The 16,749-nt window shown below is 42.5% G+C and overlaps 1 protein-coding gene across 2 annotated transcripts in view; it reads left to right on the top strand.

The window, feature by feature from the left end:
• Window positions 1–16,749, top strand: part of syn3 (synapsin III) — a 129,486-nt gene that overhangs the window by 79,951 nt on the left and 32,786 nt on the right. The window lies entirely within an intron of this gene.

Raw genomic sequence — 16,749 nt, 5'->3', positions numbered from 1 at the left:
TCCCCCTCTCCTCGCCCCCTTCTGACTGCAATAAGAATAACTAAATAATAAACAATGTCTCCTTTATTCTTTTGTTTCATTTTTGCTCATTTCTCACCATGGGGCCTCACTTAGTCATCCTGCCCACCCTCTGACGCCCCCTTTAATTACTAATGCTGAGTAATAGCAAACACAGTCTGCAGCGGCAATCCAAGGCAACCAGTAAAATCAACAGATGTGAGGGCAGAGAAAGCCACTTTGTCTTCTTTTTTCTCTCCCCTCTCCCTCTTTAAGGTTGATCATCACTGTGCTTGAAGATTCATGTGGACCTGTGGATAACTTCACTTTGTTTTGCAAAGGCTTTACTCAAGCCACCTGTTAGGCACATTCAGTTATATTAGCCAGTTAAAGCCTCTTTCCTCTCCCTCCTGACTGCTTCACAGATCCGCTGCTCTGTCGCCGCCGGGGCTTATCTGCCGAGAGACTGAGCGAGCTATGTTAAGTGTTCACGCTGCTCGTGGTTACATAAGCGCGGCACAAATAATCATGTCGGGGAACTCTGACCCTAGATGGGCCTTCATTAACAGTTATCACGCTTTGAAGAGACATTGCAGGCACACCAAGGCTTAATTTTGTAATTAGCAGGGTACCGATAAGCATGTGAAATTTCAGTTTTAAACTTTTAATCATAAAATTTAAAGCTGACTGTTTGCCTTATACATGTGTCCCAATATACTTGTTTCTTTGATTCTGTTAGAGTAAACTCTTTAAACGCTGTTTTGGCACCTGCTTAAGCCAGCTTTCTTCTGATTGGCTGCCCCTAGCAAACTGAAGGTTTGAACAGCCAGTGGGGGCGGGCCTTGTGTAACTGCTACATCAAGGACACCCCATCTTTTTGACATCATGTAGATCAAAAAGTTGAAAAGTTGTTGGCAGCATCCATTGATTTTGCTCCAGAGAGATTGCTTGCAGAGAGATATGCCAACTTTGAGAAAATTCAGTCATTTAAAGGCCACTTAATGGATGCTTTTGTTAATGTGTCACACTCAGAAAGACTAACAGGCTGAAATACTGCACAGGCACCTCATGACTTTCCGTTTTATCCCTCACCCATGACTGAAACAAGAACTCATCAAAAGAAGTCCGTGTTTGTTCAGCGGTACATTAAGGTGTAACGCGTCAACGCATTTCATCCAGCAGGACATTAACCGTCTGCGGAAATTCATTTTCACAGTGTGTTATCAGAGGTACGGCCTCATCCGATGGTCAACAGCAACTACATTTCCAGCACACATTATTGAAAACACGTCAGCTGCGTAATTGTCTTCAAGCACAGAAAATGCCCGGTCTGCTGTTAGTTCTGTTAGTTCAGTCTCCGACCTCAAATCTAAGCCAAATTTATTGGCATCCCCTAGTGAAGCAGTGAATCCGCATGTGTCATTTGTGGCTTTGGCGATGAAAACGGGAAGGTCCAGACAAGCAGGAAGTTAAGGCCGGCTGCAGAAAGGAGTGATTCACTTGGGCCAAATTACATATGACTTCATAGCAGTGGAACAGCTCTGCATTTCTAACATATTGTATAAGATAACAACATGAATCAGGGCCAAAGAATGCACAAACCTAATATGGTGATTATTGGCATAGACTGCTTAAAAATATAAATTGTCCTTAAAGTTGTCAGAAGTGATTGTCAGCTCAGAGCCAGTTCTACCATACTATGACAGGCTGAGGACTGACCATTTTCTTTTCTTTCTTTTTTCGTTTTCTTCTTCTTCTTCTCAAGTCCCTCGAGTTTGTAGGTTCTCTGTCATCCAGGAAATGGTAGTCCTAAGTTAGGAACTCCAGGCCTCAAGGGCCGGTGTCCTGCAATTTTTAGATTTCAACCTGGGTCAACACACCTGAACCAAATTATTAGTTCATTACCAGGCTTCTCTAGAACTTCAAGACATGTTGAGGAGGTCATTTAGCCATTTAAATCAGCTGTAATGGATCAAGGACACATCTAAAACCTGCAGGACACCGGCCCTCGAGGCCTGGAGTTGACACATGTGTCCTAAGTGCTTGAAATGAAGGCATCAGGACTAGAAGAGCACAAATCACAACAGGTGTTTGCAACTGTTGAAGATTTCCACCAAGAAGAAGGGATCTTTTTCAGTAGGGCTTTATAGATAAAAATATACTAAGTGCTATTGTCTCTTTACACTTAATGAAAGCATAAAAATATAATATGAAATAAAAAATGTAATTTGAAATAAAGAACTGTGAGAGTTTATTCAATTGAATTAAATCCAGTTTTATTTCTGTAGTGCTAAATCAGAACAGGAGTCACCTTAAAGTGCTTTATATTGTAAATAATACAGAGAAAACCCCATCCATCAAAGAACTCCCTTATGAGCACTCACATGGTGACAGTGGGACGGAAAAACTCCCTTTTAACAGAAAGACGAATCCAGCAGAGCCAGGCTCAGGGAGGGGCGGCCATCTGCAGTGACCGGTTGGCGGTGGTGTGCTGTGAACACACTCGCACGTTGTCATGACCATTTAAGTCATGGCACACAGTGCTCACTGAGCCCATACAATGACTTTGGACTCCTGTTGGGCACTGTGGCGTCATTCTGGGATTGATTGTCCCTTCTTTGTTTTGTCCTTGCAGAGTCGTCTGCAGATGTACGTGTGATAAGGAGCTATAAATGAACTTGAATGGGCCCCGCCCTCCTCTTCCTTTTGGGTCTGTTTCTGCTCACTCTAATCTGGGCAGAAAGCAACATGCTAACTTTGTCCTCTGGTTTCTGTCAACAGGAATTCTTGAAAATGTAGGAAGCTGCAGAGTGAATGTTTACGAGAGAGGCCGACGGAAGGCGGCTCGAAAATGAAAAGCGCAACACTTCAGTGCAAAATATTTCTCAGAATGTAGCAAGCATCAAAAAAGTGATTTATTATGTGTAGCGCAGAGCATGTGAAGGTAAATTTTCCTTTTTGGAGTGAGCAGCTGAATAGGGAGAGCTGTTTACCATATGTGTGTGGGTTCAATGTGTCTTTTTGGCTTGAGACGCTCTCGCTGGATAGTCGAGAGAGTAAGACAGATGCGGTAGGGATGCTCGAGTTCAACAATAAGTTTATGTTTGAAGATTGTAGGTGCACTATTAAAAATGCTAGGCCGATGCTATGCAAGCATCGTGTTCTACTTTAACTTTACTGTCAGAAATGGGACAAGATAAAACAGACGATGGCCTCCAGAATATTCTGGTTATGTGTGTCTCTCACAGTCTGTCACTGTGACTTGATCCATGCAACTGAAGGGAAAAAAAAACCCTCAACACCCTCTGGAAATCATGCCGCTAAAAGTAGGCCAGCATCCTGTAAGAATAATGCAGAGCATAGTGCATTTCATCTGAAAAAGTCGAATTATAAAAAAAGGTTTGTTGTGAGGCTGGCCGTTCGCCGGGGGGAACAGACAACAGCTTTGTGTACCGGAGGTCTTTAAGCACTGGTTGACAAAAGAGAACATAGTGGTGACTCAGAGGAAATACCTTTCATCCGACTGACAGGCCTCTAGAGAGGCACAGGAAGAGTTGAAACTTGAAAAGATAGCACCGCTGGGAGAGACGGTCGCCGAGGGACAGTGTCCAGCCCTCACTCACCCGGCCCTGGTGTTCGGCTTACATGCCATTCCACTTAAATGGGACACACAGGATGACCCGTGCTCTGCAGCTCGGCGCTGTGAGGAGAACCGGTAGTGAAAATCGTGACACAGGAGGCGCACTGGCGGTATTTCGCAGGAGGATTTGGGATCTTGCGGTTTGGCGAAGGATCTTTCTCCAACTCGCTGGGTGGCTGCTTGGACACAAAGGAAACACCTGTTGTTGTCCAGTGAAACTCCACTGGGTCGTAAACTGAACCGCAGGTGGAGTGTGGTTATTAGGAAGGGACTGGAGGTTATTTCACACAGTTTACCCAAACCAGTGCTGTTGGTACAAGCAGATGCTTTATCACAGGCATTTAATGTTTCTATTTTCAAGTCAGCATTGACACTATGAAGTAAAAGTATTTTTTGGCTTGTAGGCATAAAGGAAAAGTCATCCAAAGGTTGCCAGTTTGAGGCCAGATGCATGTTATTCCTCCTATCTCACAGTTTCTGTTTTCTGTACTAAAAATTTCGAGGATTGATTTGCTTAGTTCTGTACAGGAGTAATGCTTCAGGTTCACCAAACATGTAAGCCTTTGATGACCGCTCCTGGGTCAGATGTGCCATGGAATGTATGGAATGTGTATTTATAGTGGTTACACCTGCAGTGCGCCTTTGATGTGGAGCTGTCTGATTCACAGGCAGAGCAAGTTTGGTGAGCTTTTCTTCTGTATTCTGTGGTGTTTTCAGGTTTAAGAGTTGCTACACTGTTGCAAAACTGTATAGTAGGAGTAGGTTAACAACTACAGGTTTAAGTTACTAAGCAACCTCTAGCTCAGGGGTCAGCGGTTACTTTTCTCAAGGGGCCACATGGTAAACTGGGACTGTTGTAAACTGGGAGAGTTCCACGAAGAAACTAAACTTAATTCTGCTGAATTCTAATTCGATCTTTTTAGAAACTGCTACTGATGAGGATGGATGTTACACTTAAGTGATGATATGAATGAAACAGCCATAATCAAAGTGGTGATATTTTGTCACTATTTAATCAACATTCCTGTTTTGTCCCATTTCATCCCCCAGCCTAACTAGGCATGCAGTTACGTCTGTGAACTTCCTGTACCTTTGATTGAGCGTGTTGCTGCCAGTTCCTCTGTAATCTTTAACTCTTCTGTTATCCCACATACAAAGATTAGTAACTGGGCTGTCTTGCAGGCAACACAGCTTTCATTCTGAGCCAAGGAGAAAAATTCACGATTTCCTGGATCTGTCTTGTCTGTCAGTCTGGAGAGAGACACATTCTCAAAGCTTTCTTTTTTTCTCAGGGCATATTAACACAGCAGAGTGCGCTCTTCCATAACACTCTTTGATGAACTTCTCACATTTGAGTCCTAATTTTCCATTGACCAAAGGTTTGGATGTAGTATGTGGGCAGTACAATGCTGAAATCTGTGCTAGCTGGTACTAGCAAGATAAATGCACATGCTAGATTCAGGTGTTCAGTGTAGCCACAACATTAGAGCATTGTTGCTCTAATGATGCATTTGAGCCATCAAAGTTCATTCTGCTCCAAGATCAGGGCTTGAAGGTGGACAGCACTCTCAGTACTGGGATTTTTTTTTTCCTGCTATCTTTGGGTGGAAAAGAAACAAATTCCTTGCATCCACTTCTCAGCGTCCATCACTTCTAAAAATTGACCTGCTAACTTTGTTAATTAACACCTTAATTTGTTAATTAACGTACAGCAGTGTTGCGAGGGGCTGGTGACACCAACACACCAAAACTAAAACACACCACAATACAACGTTATCACAATACTTCACTCACAATATGATATTATTGTAACATTTTGCAATATGGGGACTGCAAATTATGTCCTCAAATGTAACACTGGCAGCTGTCGCTGTCTTATCCAGTAAGATAAAAACATCTCACCTCAGCATAACAACACTGTCACTCAAACCTTCCCTAAATGTTGCCATAAGATGGAGTCAGTCTGCTATCATTCCCCTATCAGTCTGTGATTGAGTGGGGTCAGTGGGGTCAAGTTGGCAATTACATGCAATCTTCTGATAATCTTAGTATTAGTAGTATTCCCAGAACATTTAAATTTATTTAATAAAATATTGACATTTGGGCTCCCTGTATGGATACAATATCACAACATAAAACACTGGGATATTACGCTGTATCAACTTTTACCCCCTTCCCCACGGTGCTTTTAGTAAAACCTGGAAGCTGCTGAAAGATGCTAAAACACTTTGTGCTGTAGAGCTGGCAAACAAAAATGAAGCATCGTAATAAATATTTATCTGTTAGTCTTTATCTGCATTAATAAACTGATTTTTTTTAAAAGGCGAAATGCAGGTTTGTGATCTGCCCTTTTTATCATTTAGCACTTCTGAAAATGAAAGAAATCTAATGCAGGCCTCTTTGTTGTTCTGTGTTTTTTTTGGTGCCAGAAGGTAAGGAGCATTTGTCTGAACATAAAGGAGTAGTGGACTTAGACTGTGACCTTGCTTGCCTGATATTGTTCCAAATAAAGGAAGTGCAAGCCAGTTATCCTGTCTCTGTTTCTAGGTGTCTAGGAAAGTAGAGCAAACCAAGAAATGGCTTTAAGGGCACAAGTGATGTCATTGTTTCTCTGGTATGGAATGACGTTACTAGATAACCTTAGCTATCACTGTTGCTTTTATCTGAACAATAGAGTTTGAATAGTTGGAAATGAGCTCAGGGCTTGCTATCTGAAACCAGTCTGTACAAGTTTGATATTGGTGGCTGTTAACTTCCCCACTGTTACAGCTGAATTTTAAAAAATGACATGACGGCCTGATGTTGAGCTACTCAGCATGTTAACTTCACTGAATATTTGAGCAGATGCTCACTGGTTACCAACTCCAGCATGTCTGTCATTTGATGTGTAGTTAAGACATCAGAAGAAGAAACACAAACATGGCCCTGACCCATGATCCTGCTCACAATGGGACTCCCCCTACAATAAAATATGATGAACGGTCAGTAACTTCCTACTCAGGCGGGCCAAATGCAACCGCAGCACTCGCTGCTCAGACGCAGGCTCCCCTGCTGTACTGTACTGTACATATTTGGTGTGTGTGCGGTCAGGAAACCCCACAAAATGACTATGTTGTATTACAGCATGAGACAATGAGACACCAGGCCTAACCATAAACGTGCGCATATGACAGCATGGAAATAGCTTTGACAAATTCCTTAAGGTTGAGAGAATGCCGAAGCCGGATTCAGTGCTGAGAACAGGAAAAAAACAAAAAAAATGTGTTAGGTGGCCTCAAACTAGGTCATCATCACATTAATCTGTGACATATTTATGTAAATTTAAAAAAAAAAATGTTAAAAGATTTTTTTTTTTTTAATTTAACTTAACTGGTAAATCTTACAATATGAAAAGGCCTCCGGGAGAAAAATATATATATGTATATATTTTTAAGAAAACATGAAAACAGATTATCAGGCTTTTAAAAGATGAGACATAATAACCACATAAACTATGCTGCTCACTACATGGTTATTATCATTTTTTTTAGTGGCTCATAATGTTATTACACTCCTCAAAAAAATGAAAGAAACACTTTAATCAGAGTTTATCATCAACTCCGTTAAACTTTCTGGATATTGATCTGGTCAGTTAAGTTTAGGAGGCGTTGTTAATCAGTTTAAGCTGCTTTGGTGTTGATTAACTTAGCAGCAGGTACAGGTCTTTGTCCTGAGCCACAGCCACCCCAAAACAGTGCTCAATGAATTCAAGCATGGTAGGACGCCATCACTGAAAGAACTACGCAGTTTAGAAACTCAGCCACAAAATCTTACAGAGGGACATCTCTGTGTGCTAAAGCGTAGCCACCAACTCTTTGCTAACTAAGTAACTGCAGAGTTCCAAACGTCCTCTGGGATTAAAATCAGCACGAAAATTTTGCACTGAGAGCTTCGTAGCATAAGTTTTCATGGCCAAGCAACTCCTAGCAACGTCCTACAACAAGAAAGCCTCAAAGAACAGTTTTACTCACATTCATTAGACAGACAAGAACCAAGAACTGCTCTTTGATATGTTAGCATGATTGCTGTCCCCAAATAGTCTATAAATGAGTGCTGTCAACATTAACGCATTAATGTGTCAAAATTGTCAAATCCCCGTTAATGAGTTAACGCAGATTAGTCCGTGTGAGGGGTTACTCGGCGTTAATGCGTTAATGCAGCTTAAGTGCATTTAACAATTTACTAATCTGGAGCGCAGACTCACCCAAAATCCCTGGAATGTGTCTGTCAACGCATTTCAGGCAGTTTGTCCGAAGTTTGTTCATTCTGCACTCCAGACGGGTTGAGTGCGTTAAAAATTTTAATTGCATTAATCGTGATGACCGCGTTAACACGGCTAAACGCGTTAATGCTGTATTAACGACTTAACATTGACAGCACTACTATAAATATAACACTGTTACCTTGAAGTGATAGTTAAGGGGGGGTTCCAAATTATTTTTCAGATTATAGAAAAGTTAGTCAGTATTCTGCTCTCCTTAGTGCTCATTAGTTAGCTCAAAACTGTTAGTAAGATCCAAATGCCCCATTGCCAGCTACCAACACCTAGCTGACTAGCAAAAGAAACCTGCGTGATAAGGTTAAGCTTGTAGTCAACACATCTGAGCTGAATAAAGTGCACCACTGTCCTTCTTACTAGTAAAATTTAAGAAGAAATTATTTACGTATTTACGTTATTGGTCACCTGTTTTAATTTCAGTTGATTTCTGGGAAAGCAGACAAAAATAACCTGCATTTCTGAGAATCATTTACTTATTGAGTAAGAAGCACAAACAGGTGCATGCGTTTAGTCATATTGCTTTCCTTTAAACCAGTGTGGTTCTTTAGCAAGTATCATGGTGTTCTTTATTAACTGCTTCAAACAGAGTTCATCTGGCAAATGGTAAATGGTTTCTTCTGATCAGAAACTGTAAAAAAAACAACAACAAAAAAAACAGCTTTTCCCTGAAACCCGAGCAACAGTGGGAAGGTGCATGTGGGAGGGGGAGAGGGAAAGTTAATTTAGGGAAGATGGTCAAGTGAGTCATCGTCAGGTCAGAGGTTAAGGGTGTCTATGGGGTTCGCAGGATGCTGACATCACACACTGGGAGGGCGGAGGGTGCTCAGGCAGGTTAAACTTAGAAACATGACATCACAGTATCAGGATTCCCCTGCCACTTTTTTTCCATCTGTCTCAGCATACTGTATGTAATTCAGGCGAAATTTTCCATAATGTTTAACAGAACAGGAAACTGAGACAGTTGATGAGTTACTGTTTTAAGAATCATGTAACCTTGTGGAAGAGATAATATTTATAGAACAGTTTAATTTCATGGACTTGGTGAGAAGTGGAAAATTCCACAGTTTATCATTCCTGTAGATTGCTGCTTTTTTCAAGCAGTATCAGGAGGTCATGTTACCCTGAATCTGCTCTGTTTATTCTTACCTGGTCTGTAACTCAGACCTATCCTTTTCTTACTAATTCAGGCCTCCTCTCTCTCCTAAATGTTGTTGCATAACAAGAGGCCAAATCAACGTGTGAGTGAATGTGTCATTAGCATAACTAAGCCGCAGAAAATCATCTGAAGCTTCAGCAACCCCCCACCCCCACCCCCACCCCAGCTCTACAGAACCTTTTCATGTTCTCTGGCACATTGTAATATATACACTGCTTAAACAAGTTAAAGCATTACTTTGAAAAAGTATCACATCTCAATGGGGCAAAAGAATGTTGAGATTTATACTGATTTGGACTGAGTAATGAATTAAGCGCCAAAGGATGCTTAATACATTACTCATTTTTATTCATTTCATTGGAATAAAAATGACCTATCTACAAGGAGAATTCAAAAAGTGAAAAAATGAAACTCAAAAAGGTACTCAATAGTCAAGTCCTAATACGCTCTCCTCCCTGATCTGGACCAGGGCATCACTGAGCTCCTGGACAGTCTGAGGTAAAACCTGGCAGCGTTAGACTGAACCATGATGTTTCTGAGGTGTACTTTTGGATTTAGGTTAGGCGGATGTGGGGACCAGACATTGGTATCAACTCCTTCATCCTCCAGGAGCTGCCTACATACTATCACCACATGAAACCGGCCATTGTTATTCACCCTTGTGTTCCTCCATCGGTATGCCTCTCCAGACCATCACTGACCCCACACCAAACCAGTCCTGCTGAATGACGTTACAGGCAGCATAAGATGGTCCACAGTTGCTCTAGACCATTTCACATCTGTCACATGTGCTCAGCGTGAACCTGCTTTCATCTGTGAAAAGCACAGTGCTGACACTTCTGGTACTCTATGCTATGGTGCTGGGCAGTGAGCACAGGCCCAACCAGAGGACGATTGTTTGGTCAGACACATTCACACCAGTGGCCTGCTGGAGGTCATTTTGTAGGGCTCTGTCAATGCTCGTCCTGGTCCACCTTGTACCACGAAATAAAAATACTTTTTAATGCTGCAATGTTGGGCATTTTAATATGGGAGTCTGCAGGGATGGACTTAGACTTAGAGCCAGCCTCGTGTGGACAGTAAAGGAAATGCTGTATAGGCACTCCTGTACTGGCTACATTTTCAGAATTGAAGATTACTTTTTGCCACAAACTAATAATTGCTTAACGGAAATGATAAAGATTTTAAAATAGTGATGTAGTCCCATCACATCCACAATGATGTTGCAAAGGTTACCACACCGAAGCACACGCAGACAGCTGCTGACTACTTTCTAGTCCATTTGGAATAAGTATGTGTGGCTGGTTTGAGTATAGTCACCACAGCAAATTGGGCGTTATGTGAGCACACACATAGAGCCTCGCTTACACTCACTGATGGCAACATTTACATCAGACAGAAGGTGTACCTCTAGCACAAAGAGCGTAGGCTTGGCCAAGACTCTTTAAATGCCTATTGGTCCCATCTTTGAAAACATTGACTGACAAAAACTGCTCTCAATGAGTTCCTTGTAATATGTGAGCGATCTCACACGTGGTTGACATTACAGATGGTTAGCCAATATATTTTAATAACAGGACACAGCCACTACTGCAGTCCAGTCTATTCATTTTAAATAAACAGAGATTTGTTTGAAACTCAGTGTTAAGTACATGTCCAGACTCCACTTGAGTGCAGCTATTTAGGTCCAGCTCCTCTGCGGTTGTGCTGTAATAGGGACCTGGACAGGCCTTATTAGCAATAATCAATTCACTAACCTACATTCCTGCTCCTGAAGAAAAAGGACAGACGGGTCCTGGGTGAGCCAGTCCTGCAAAAGCCATCAACACTGTGCCACATTCCTTTCACTCTAAAGGAAAAGCGATGCTTCTTTCCCAGTTTCCAGGGGCTCCGGCAGTATTAGGTCTCGGAAAAGATGGAGCAGAAATGAAGTGGCTGTGTGCAGATTTGGCCTCGCTGCGTTATGATGCATGGAGTGAATGGAATCATTCAGTCAAACCTTTCAGCTGAGTGATGCTGGCAAAAACAATCGCCGATCCAAGCCTGCACCTGTGAGTAACGCGACAGCGCACAAATACAAAATGTTCTCTCGTGACGTCAAATGTATTTTCCCCTGCCCGTGTCTCCGCACACTTCGAGAGTTCAAAGGTCACAGTGACACACACTGCTGGCAGTTGGTACTGTCCGTGAAAGCCGCTCAGCTGCCTCTACTCATCTCGGACCACGTGATTCTTCCAAGAAAACGTCCTTGCAGTCTCTCTTTGAATAATTCCTTCCTGCACTATATACTGCTCCAATTTCCTGTTCCCACAGAAAATACATTAAAACAAAGGAGAGCTGGATGTTTTAAATATGCAGTTTCGTTTATGATATTTGGGACATAAAGCAGATGTCAAGAGTCTGCATAGAGTGTTTCTGTAACTGCGTTTACACAGGGCTTTAATTTCATGGTTTGCTACAGTTTCGTGCAACTTCGTGAAGAAAATTACAGCTCGCCAAGGCATGAATTAAATCCCTCAATGCTGGGATCAAGTGTTTATTCAAACGGAGCAAAAGGCAGAGTGGGAACTTAGACTTTTCAAACATATATGTATTCAATTTGCTTCACCCCCGACAACTCCGGTCTAGACCCAAGAGAGACAAATCTGGGGCCTATGCATAGGCAGGCTCACAACCCTTTTATTAGTTGTCATTTTTATGAGAATTAGAAAATTCAAGCTTCACATGATCCCATTCATCTGTAGACGTTATTAGGACAATCAGTAATGAAGTGAGAGTCTGGACATGCATGGTGTGATTTGATTGACAGGTGTCCTGTCATAGGCAGCTGTAGCCAGTCAGTGTACCTGTATAGACCTCCCCTCAGCCAACTGGAGTAACTGAACTAGACATGTTCACCGTGTTTGTGCAGTTGGAGCATTTTCATTTTCAAATAATATGACTTACTTTTCGGCACAAACCATCTGAGATTGTACTTCAGTTTCACTGAATAAGTTCTAGGCTTTTGTTAGTCTTCTATCTCAGGGATTTTATTAATGTGTCTCTGTCTATAATACCTGTGCAGCTTACAAATGTAATCTGCTTACCGAGCTTGCCAGTGTTAGCTGACAATTTAGCACCCTCTCATTCTGCTACTTCTACTTCTGGCTATAAAAAACCAACATGGCGAAGCCAAAACCAATGGGTAATTTCACGGTGGCTTTGTCCATCTTTTATGTAAAGTCTATGGTCTATATACTCCCATGTTAACAGCGTGGTACATAAAAACAGCTAATAGCCTCAATGGGTAGTTTCTCCCATCATTCCCTCATTGAAAAGTCCATTTTTGTGTAGAACTGATCCATTTGTACACATTTAAATGTTAAAGTTAGGGGTGTTTGACAGGAGGAATAAGCAACTTTTTGGACAGTGGAGGAGGGAAGGCAGCCATGTGCAGTGTGCATACCAGGGCTCGGCCCAAATGTCAGCACTGCTACTGTTTTTAATTAAGACATGGTACATAGGGAGGAGAGAAGGAGAACATCAAGGAGGAAGATGGTTTGGAACAGCTGGATGTGGCAAAGCTAATCTGTATTCATACCAGCTGTGGAAGCAGCGGGAAAGGGCGGTACTCTGCAAAACACTGCAGCAGTACTGATAAATGAGCTGGAATTGATCTACATTTGAAAGCAATCAAGCTGTTGAAGTCTCCTAAAGACATTTCAGTCATAGAAAGCGTTCAGGAATAATAAGTGCAAATTTGGATTTGAACCAGAATACATTTGATGGTAATCAACTACAGTGGTGTGAAAAAGTGTTTGCCCCCTTCCTGATTTCCTATTTTTTTGCATAATTGTCGCACTTGCATGTTTCAGATCATCAAACAAATTTTAACATTAGACAAAGAAAACCCGGGTAAATACAAAATGCAGTTTTTAAACGATAATTTCAGGGATTTAAGGGAGAAAAGTTATCCAAACCTACCTGGTCCTGTGTAAAAAAGTAATTGCCCATCTTGTTAAATCATGTATTAGTTGTGATTAACCACATTTTTTGGAAAGCTGAGTTCAGTTTCACTAAACACAATCAGGCCTGATTACTGGCAGCCCTGTTGAATCAAGAAATCACTTAAATAGAAGCTGTCTGACTAAGTGAAGCAGGCTAAATATCTCAAAAAGCAACACATCATACGATGATCTAAAGGAACCACTGAGAAACAAAGTTACTGGCATCTGTCAGTCTGGAAAGGCTTAAGGCCCAAGGCTTTAGGACTCCATTGAACCACACTGAACCATTATCTACAAATCGAGAAAACTTGGAACAGTGATGACACTTCCCAGGAGCAACCAACCGACCAAAATTACTCCAAGAGCTCTTGGGTTGTGCGGCGGGACAATGATCCAAAACACACACCGGCAGGTCCACCTCTCAATTGCTTAAGAAAAACAAAAAAAAGACTTTGGAGTGGCCTAGTAAAAGTCCTGACCTCAATCCGATCTAGATGCTGTGGCAGGGGTGGTTAATTCCAGGCCTCAAGGGCCGGTGTCCTGCAGGTTTTAGATGTGTCCTTGAGCCAACACAGCTGATTTAAATGGCTAAATGACCTCCTCAACATGTCTCGAAGTTCTCCAGAGGCCTGGTAATGAACTAATCATGTGATTTAGGTGTGTTGACCCAGGGTGAGATCTAAAACCTCCAGGACACCAGCCCTCGAGGCCTGGAGTTGCCCACCCCTGTGCTGTGGCATGACCTTTAAAAGGTGGTTCATGCTCAAAAACAATCCAATGTCGCTCAATTACAACAATTCTGCAAAGAATAGTGGGTCAAAATTCCTCCACAGCGATGTAAAAGACTCATTGCCAGTTATCGTGCAAAAACGTGCAAAAAAAAAGGAAATCAGGAAGAGGGCAAACACTCTTTCACACCATTTAGTTTCATGTCATTTAGCTTTTTAGCTTTTTCGCCTTCAAAAGTTTTTGCTTAGCAGTAAATTATGGTAAATGGCCTGCATTGGTATAGCGCCTTACTAGTCCCTAAGGACCCCAACGTGCTTTACACATCCAGTCATCCATCCATTCACACACTGGTGATGGCAAGCTACATTGTAGCCACAGCCACCCTGGGGCGCACTGACAGAGGCGAGGCTGCCGGACACTGGCGCCACCGGTCCCTCTGACCACCACCAGTAGGCAACAGGTGAAGTGTCTTGCCCAAGGACACAATGACCGAGACTGTCCAAGCTGGGGCTCGAACCGGCAACCTTCCGATCACAAGGCGAACACCCAACTCTTGAGCCACGATTGCCCAGGAATTCAGATACGTTTTGTTGGTTGTTTTTTTTTTTGTTTGTTTCCAGATTTGGAAAGTAAAGAAAAAATCCGGGAAATCACCAAACAGTCAGTCAGTTTTTGTCCATCCATCCATCTTCTTCCGCTTATCCGGGACTGGGTCGCAGGGGCAGCAGGCTAAGCAGAGAGGCCCAGACCCCCAGCCACCTCCTCTAGCTTGTCCGGGGGAACACCCAGGCGTTCCCAGGCCAGACGAGAGATATAATCTCTCCAGCATGTCCTGGGGTCTCCTCCCAGCCAGTCTTGGTAACCAGGGATCAGCCCGCCAGGGCCTCTGCTCCTGGCCGCCACCCAGCACACAATGCACCCGACCCCTACAGTGCCTCCTGCGGGTGATGGGCCTGCAGGAGGATGGGCCCATGTCCCCTTTTCGGGCTGTGCCTAGCCGAGCCCCATGGACTAAGGCCCGGCCACCAGACGCTCGCCCTCGGGCAACCTCCCTGGGCGTAGCTCCAGGGCGGGGCCCCGGTAACCCTATCCCAGACAGGGTAAACTGTTCCCTCGGTGATATTCTCATAAGGGTCATCTGAATCGCTCGTTGTCTGGTCCCTCACCCAGGACCAATTTGCCATGGGAGACCCTACAAGGGGGCAAAACCTCCCGGACAACATAGCCCCTGGGATCCCTGGGACACACAAACCACTCCACCACGATAAGGTAGCAATTCAGTAGGGAGTCAGTTTTTTTGTTTTTTTTTAATTTCGTAAGGAAGCTGAATATCCATTTCATTAGCCACAAAACCACAAAAAAAGTTATTGTGTAACTTTTCAATACAGACTCTTTTGTCCCTTGTAGCGCCTTTAATCTACATGCAACAGTTTATCACAAACTCGATGTCTACAAATGATGAAAACTATGAGCAATATCATGATAATTCTTAAATACACATTCACATTCAGGTCAGATTTTAAGTATGAAGTGAGGAAATATAATTTTGTGTAGCATACCCTAACCTTCTAATCTTACATAATCTGATAAAAGTATTGAAATGAACCCGCGTCAAATCTAATGAACAACTGTGGTAGAACCGAGATGAGCAAACGCACCAGAAGGTTGAGTGTTTGTGAGATGACTAAGATAACGGGTAGAGATCCTCTCTGCCAGTTTAATCAAAACACTGTTATTGCAAGCTATCTAAACACCTTTGTGGATATGTTAACAGCTAGAAAAAATACTTGCATAATGTGACTGTGTTTCCATGCTGTGCATAAATGTTTGTGTAGAGTCTCTGGTCTGGATTAAGGGGGGATTCCAGTCATAAACCTAAATGTAGGATGACTTGCCTCCTGCTCTGGTTTGTACAGCTATGGACAACAAAACACACACCCTCTGGTCTCACCAGGGTATGGTTCATGACTAACCACAGAAAGACTGAGCCATCCAAAAAAAGAGGTTTTAAAGGACACACTCCAAAAAGAGTTAGATTTTGTTTGATTTTCCCCTTTTTCTTTTCTAAAATACCTTCCACCATTTATAAGTTTCTAAAAGTTCATCATGTTAAACAAGTCAAGTTAAATCCAATAAAACACTTCTGAGACATTATGTTTTGCTCCATCCATCACCGCCAGGTTGTACCTAAGCTGTACCTTGGGGTGACTTTAGCTCAGTTGGTAGAGCAGGTCAGCTACTAATTGGATGCCTGTCTCCTCCAGTCTCCATGCCAAATATCCTTGGGCAAGATACTAACCCCCTGTTGCTCTCATACGTCCATTCGAGTATAATTGTGTCTGAATTTTAGCTAGAAACCACTTGCATAAAACAAAGTGCTTGTGTGAATGGGTGTGTAAAGCGCTTTGAATGCTCATTTAGAGTGCAAAAGTGCCATATAAGAACCATCCCATTTACCATTTACGGGTGATGCCCTGTTCCAGATCTGGGAGGAAATCACACAGGATACCATCCCATCCCAAGAAACATGCATACAAGCAGATGGGGGCAATAAAAACTACTGCTCACTATTTTGAGTTACTGCAATGAGATTTTAGCAAACTGGACTAGTGTGCCGCATTTTTGATTTTCAGGGTGTCTTTGAATTCAGCCGACTGTAGGTTGATCCTTTTCTTTTCCATCAAATGATGTGGCATCCTTTCATTCCTAAGATGTAGCTCGAGTTCATATCAGTATAGATATCCAGCGTGATTTTTTTTTCCCCTTCGGAAAAAAATCACGGACAGAAGTGAACTTCATTGTCTTTCAGTGTAATAGTAACTTTTTAGATTCAGGTTTACTGGTTTAGTAAATGTAAATCAATTTGAAACAAATGAGTGCATTAATTCTTACAGTTTTTGTGGCTTCCCATTGATTGCTACAA

This window comes from Oreochromis niloticus, linkage group LG17 (genome assembly GCF_001858045.2).
Source record: "Oreochromis niloticus isolate F11D_XX linkage group LG17, O_niloticus_UMD_NMBU, whole genome shotgun sequence".
In the NCBI taxonomy this organism is placed as follows: Eukaryota; Metazoa; Chordata; class Actinopteri; order Cichliformes; family Cichlidae; genus Oreochromis; species Oreochromis niloticus.
This window is presented reverse-complemented; position numbering and strand designations above follow the sequence as displayed.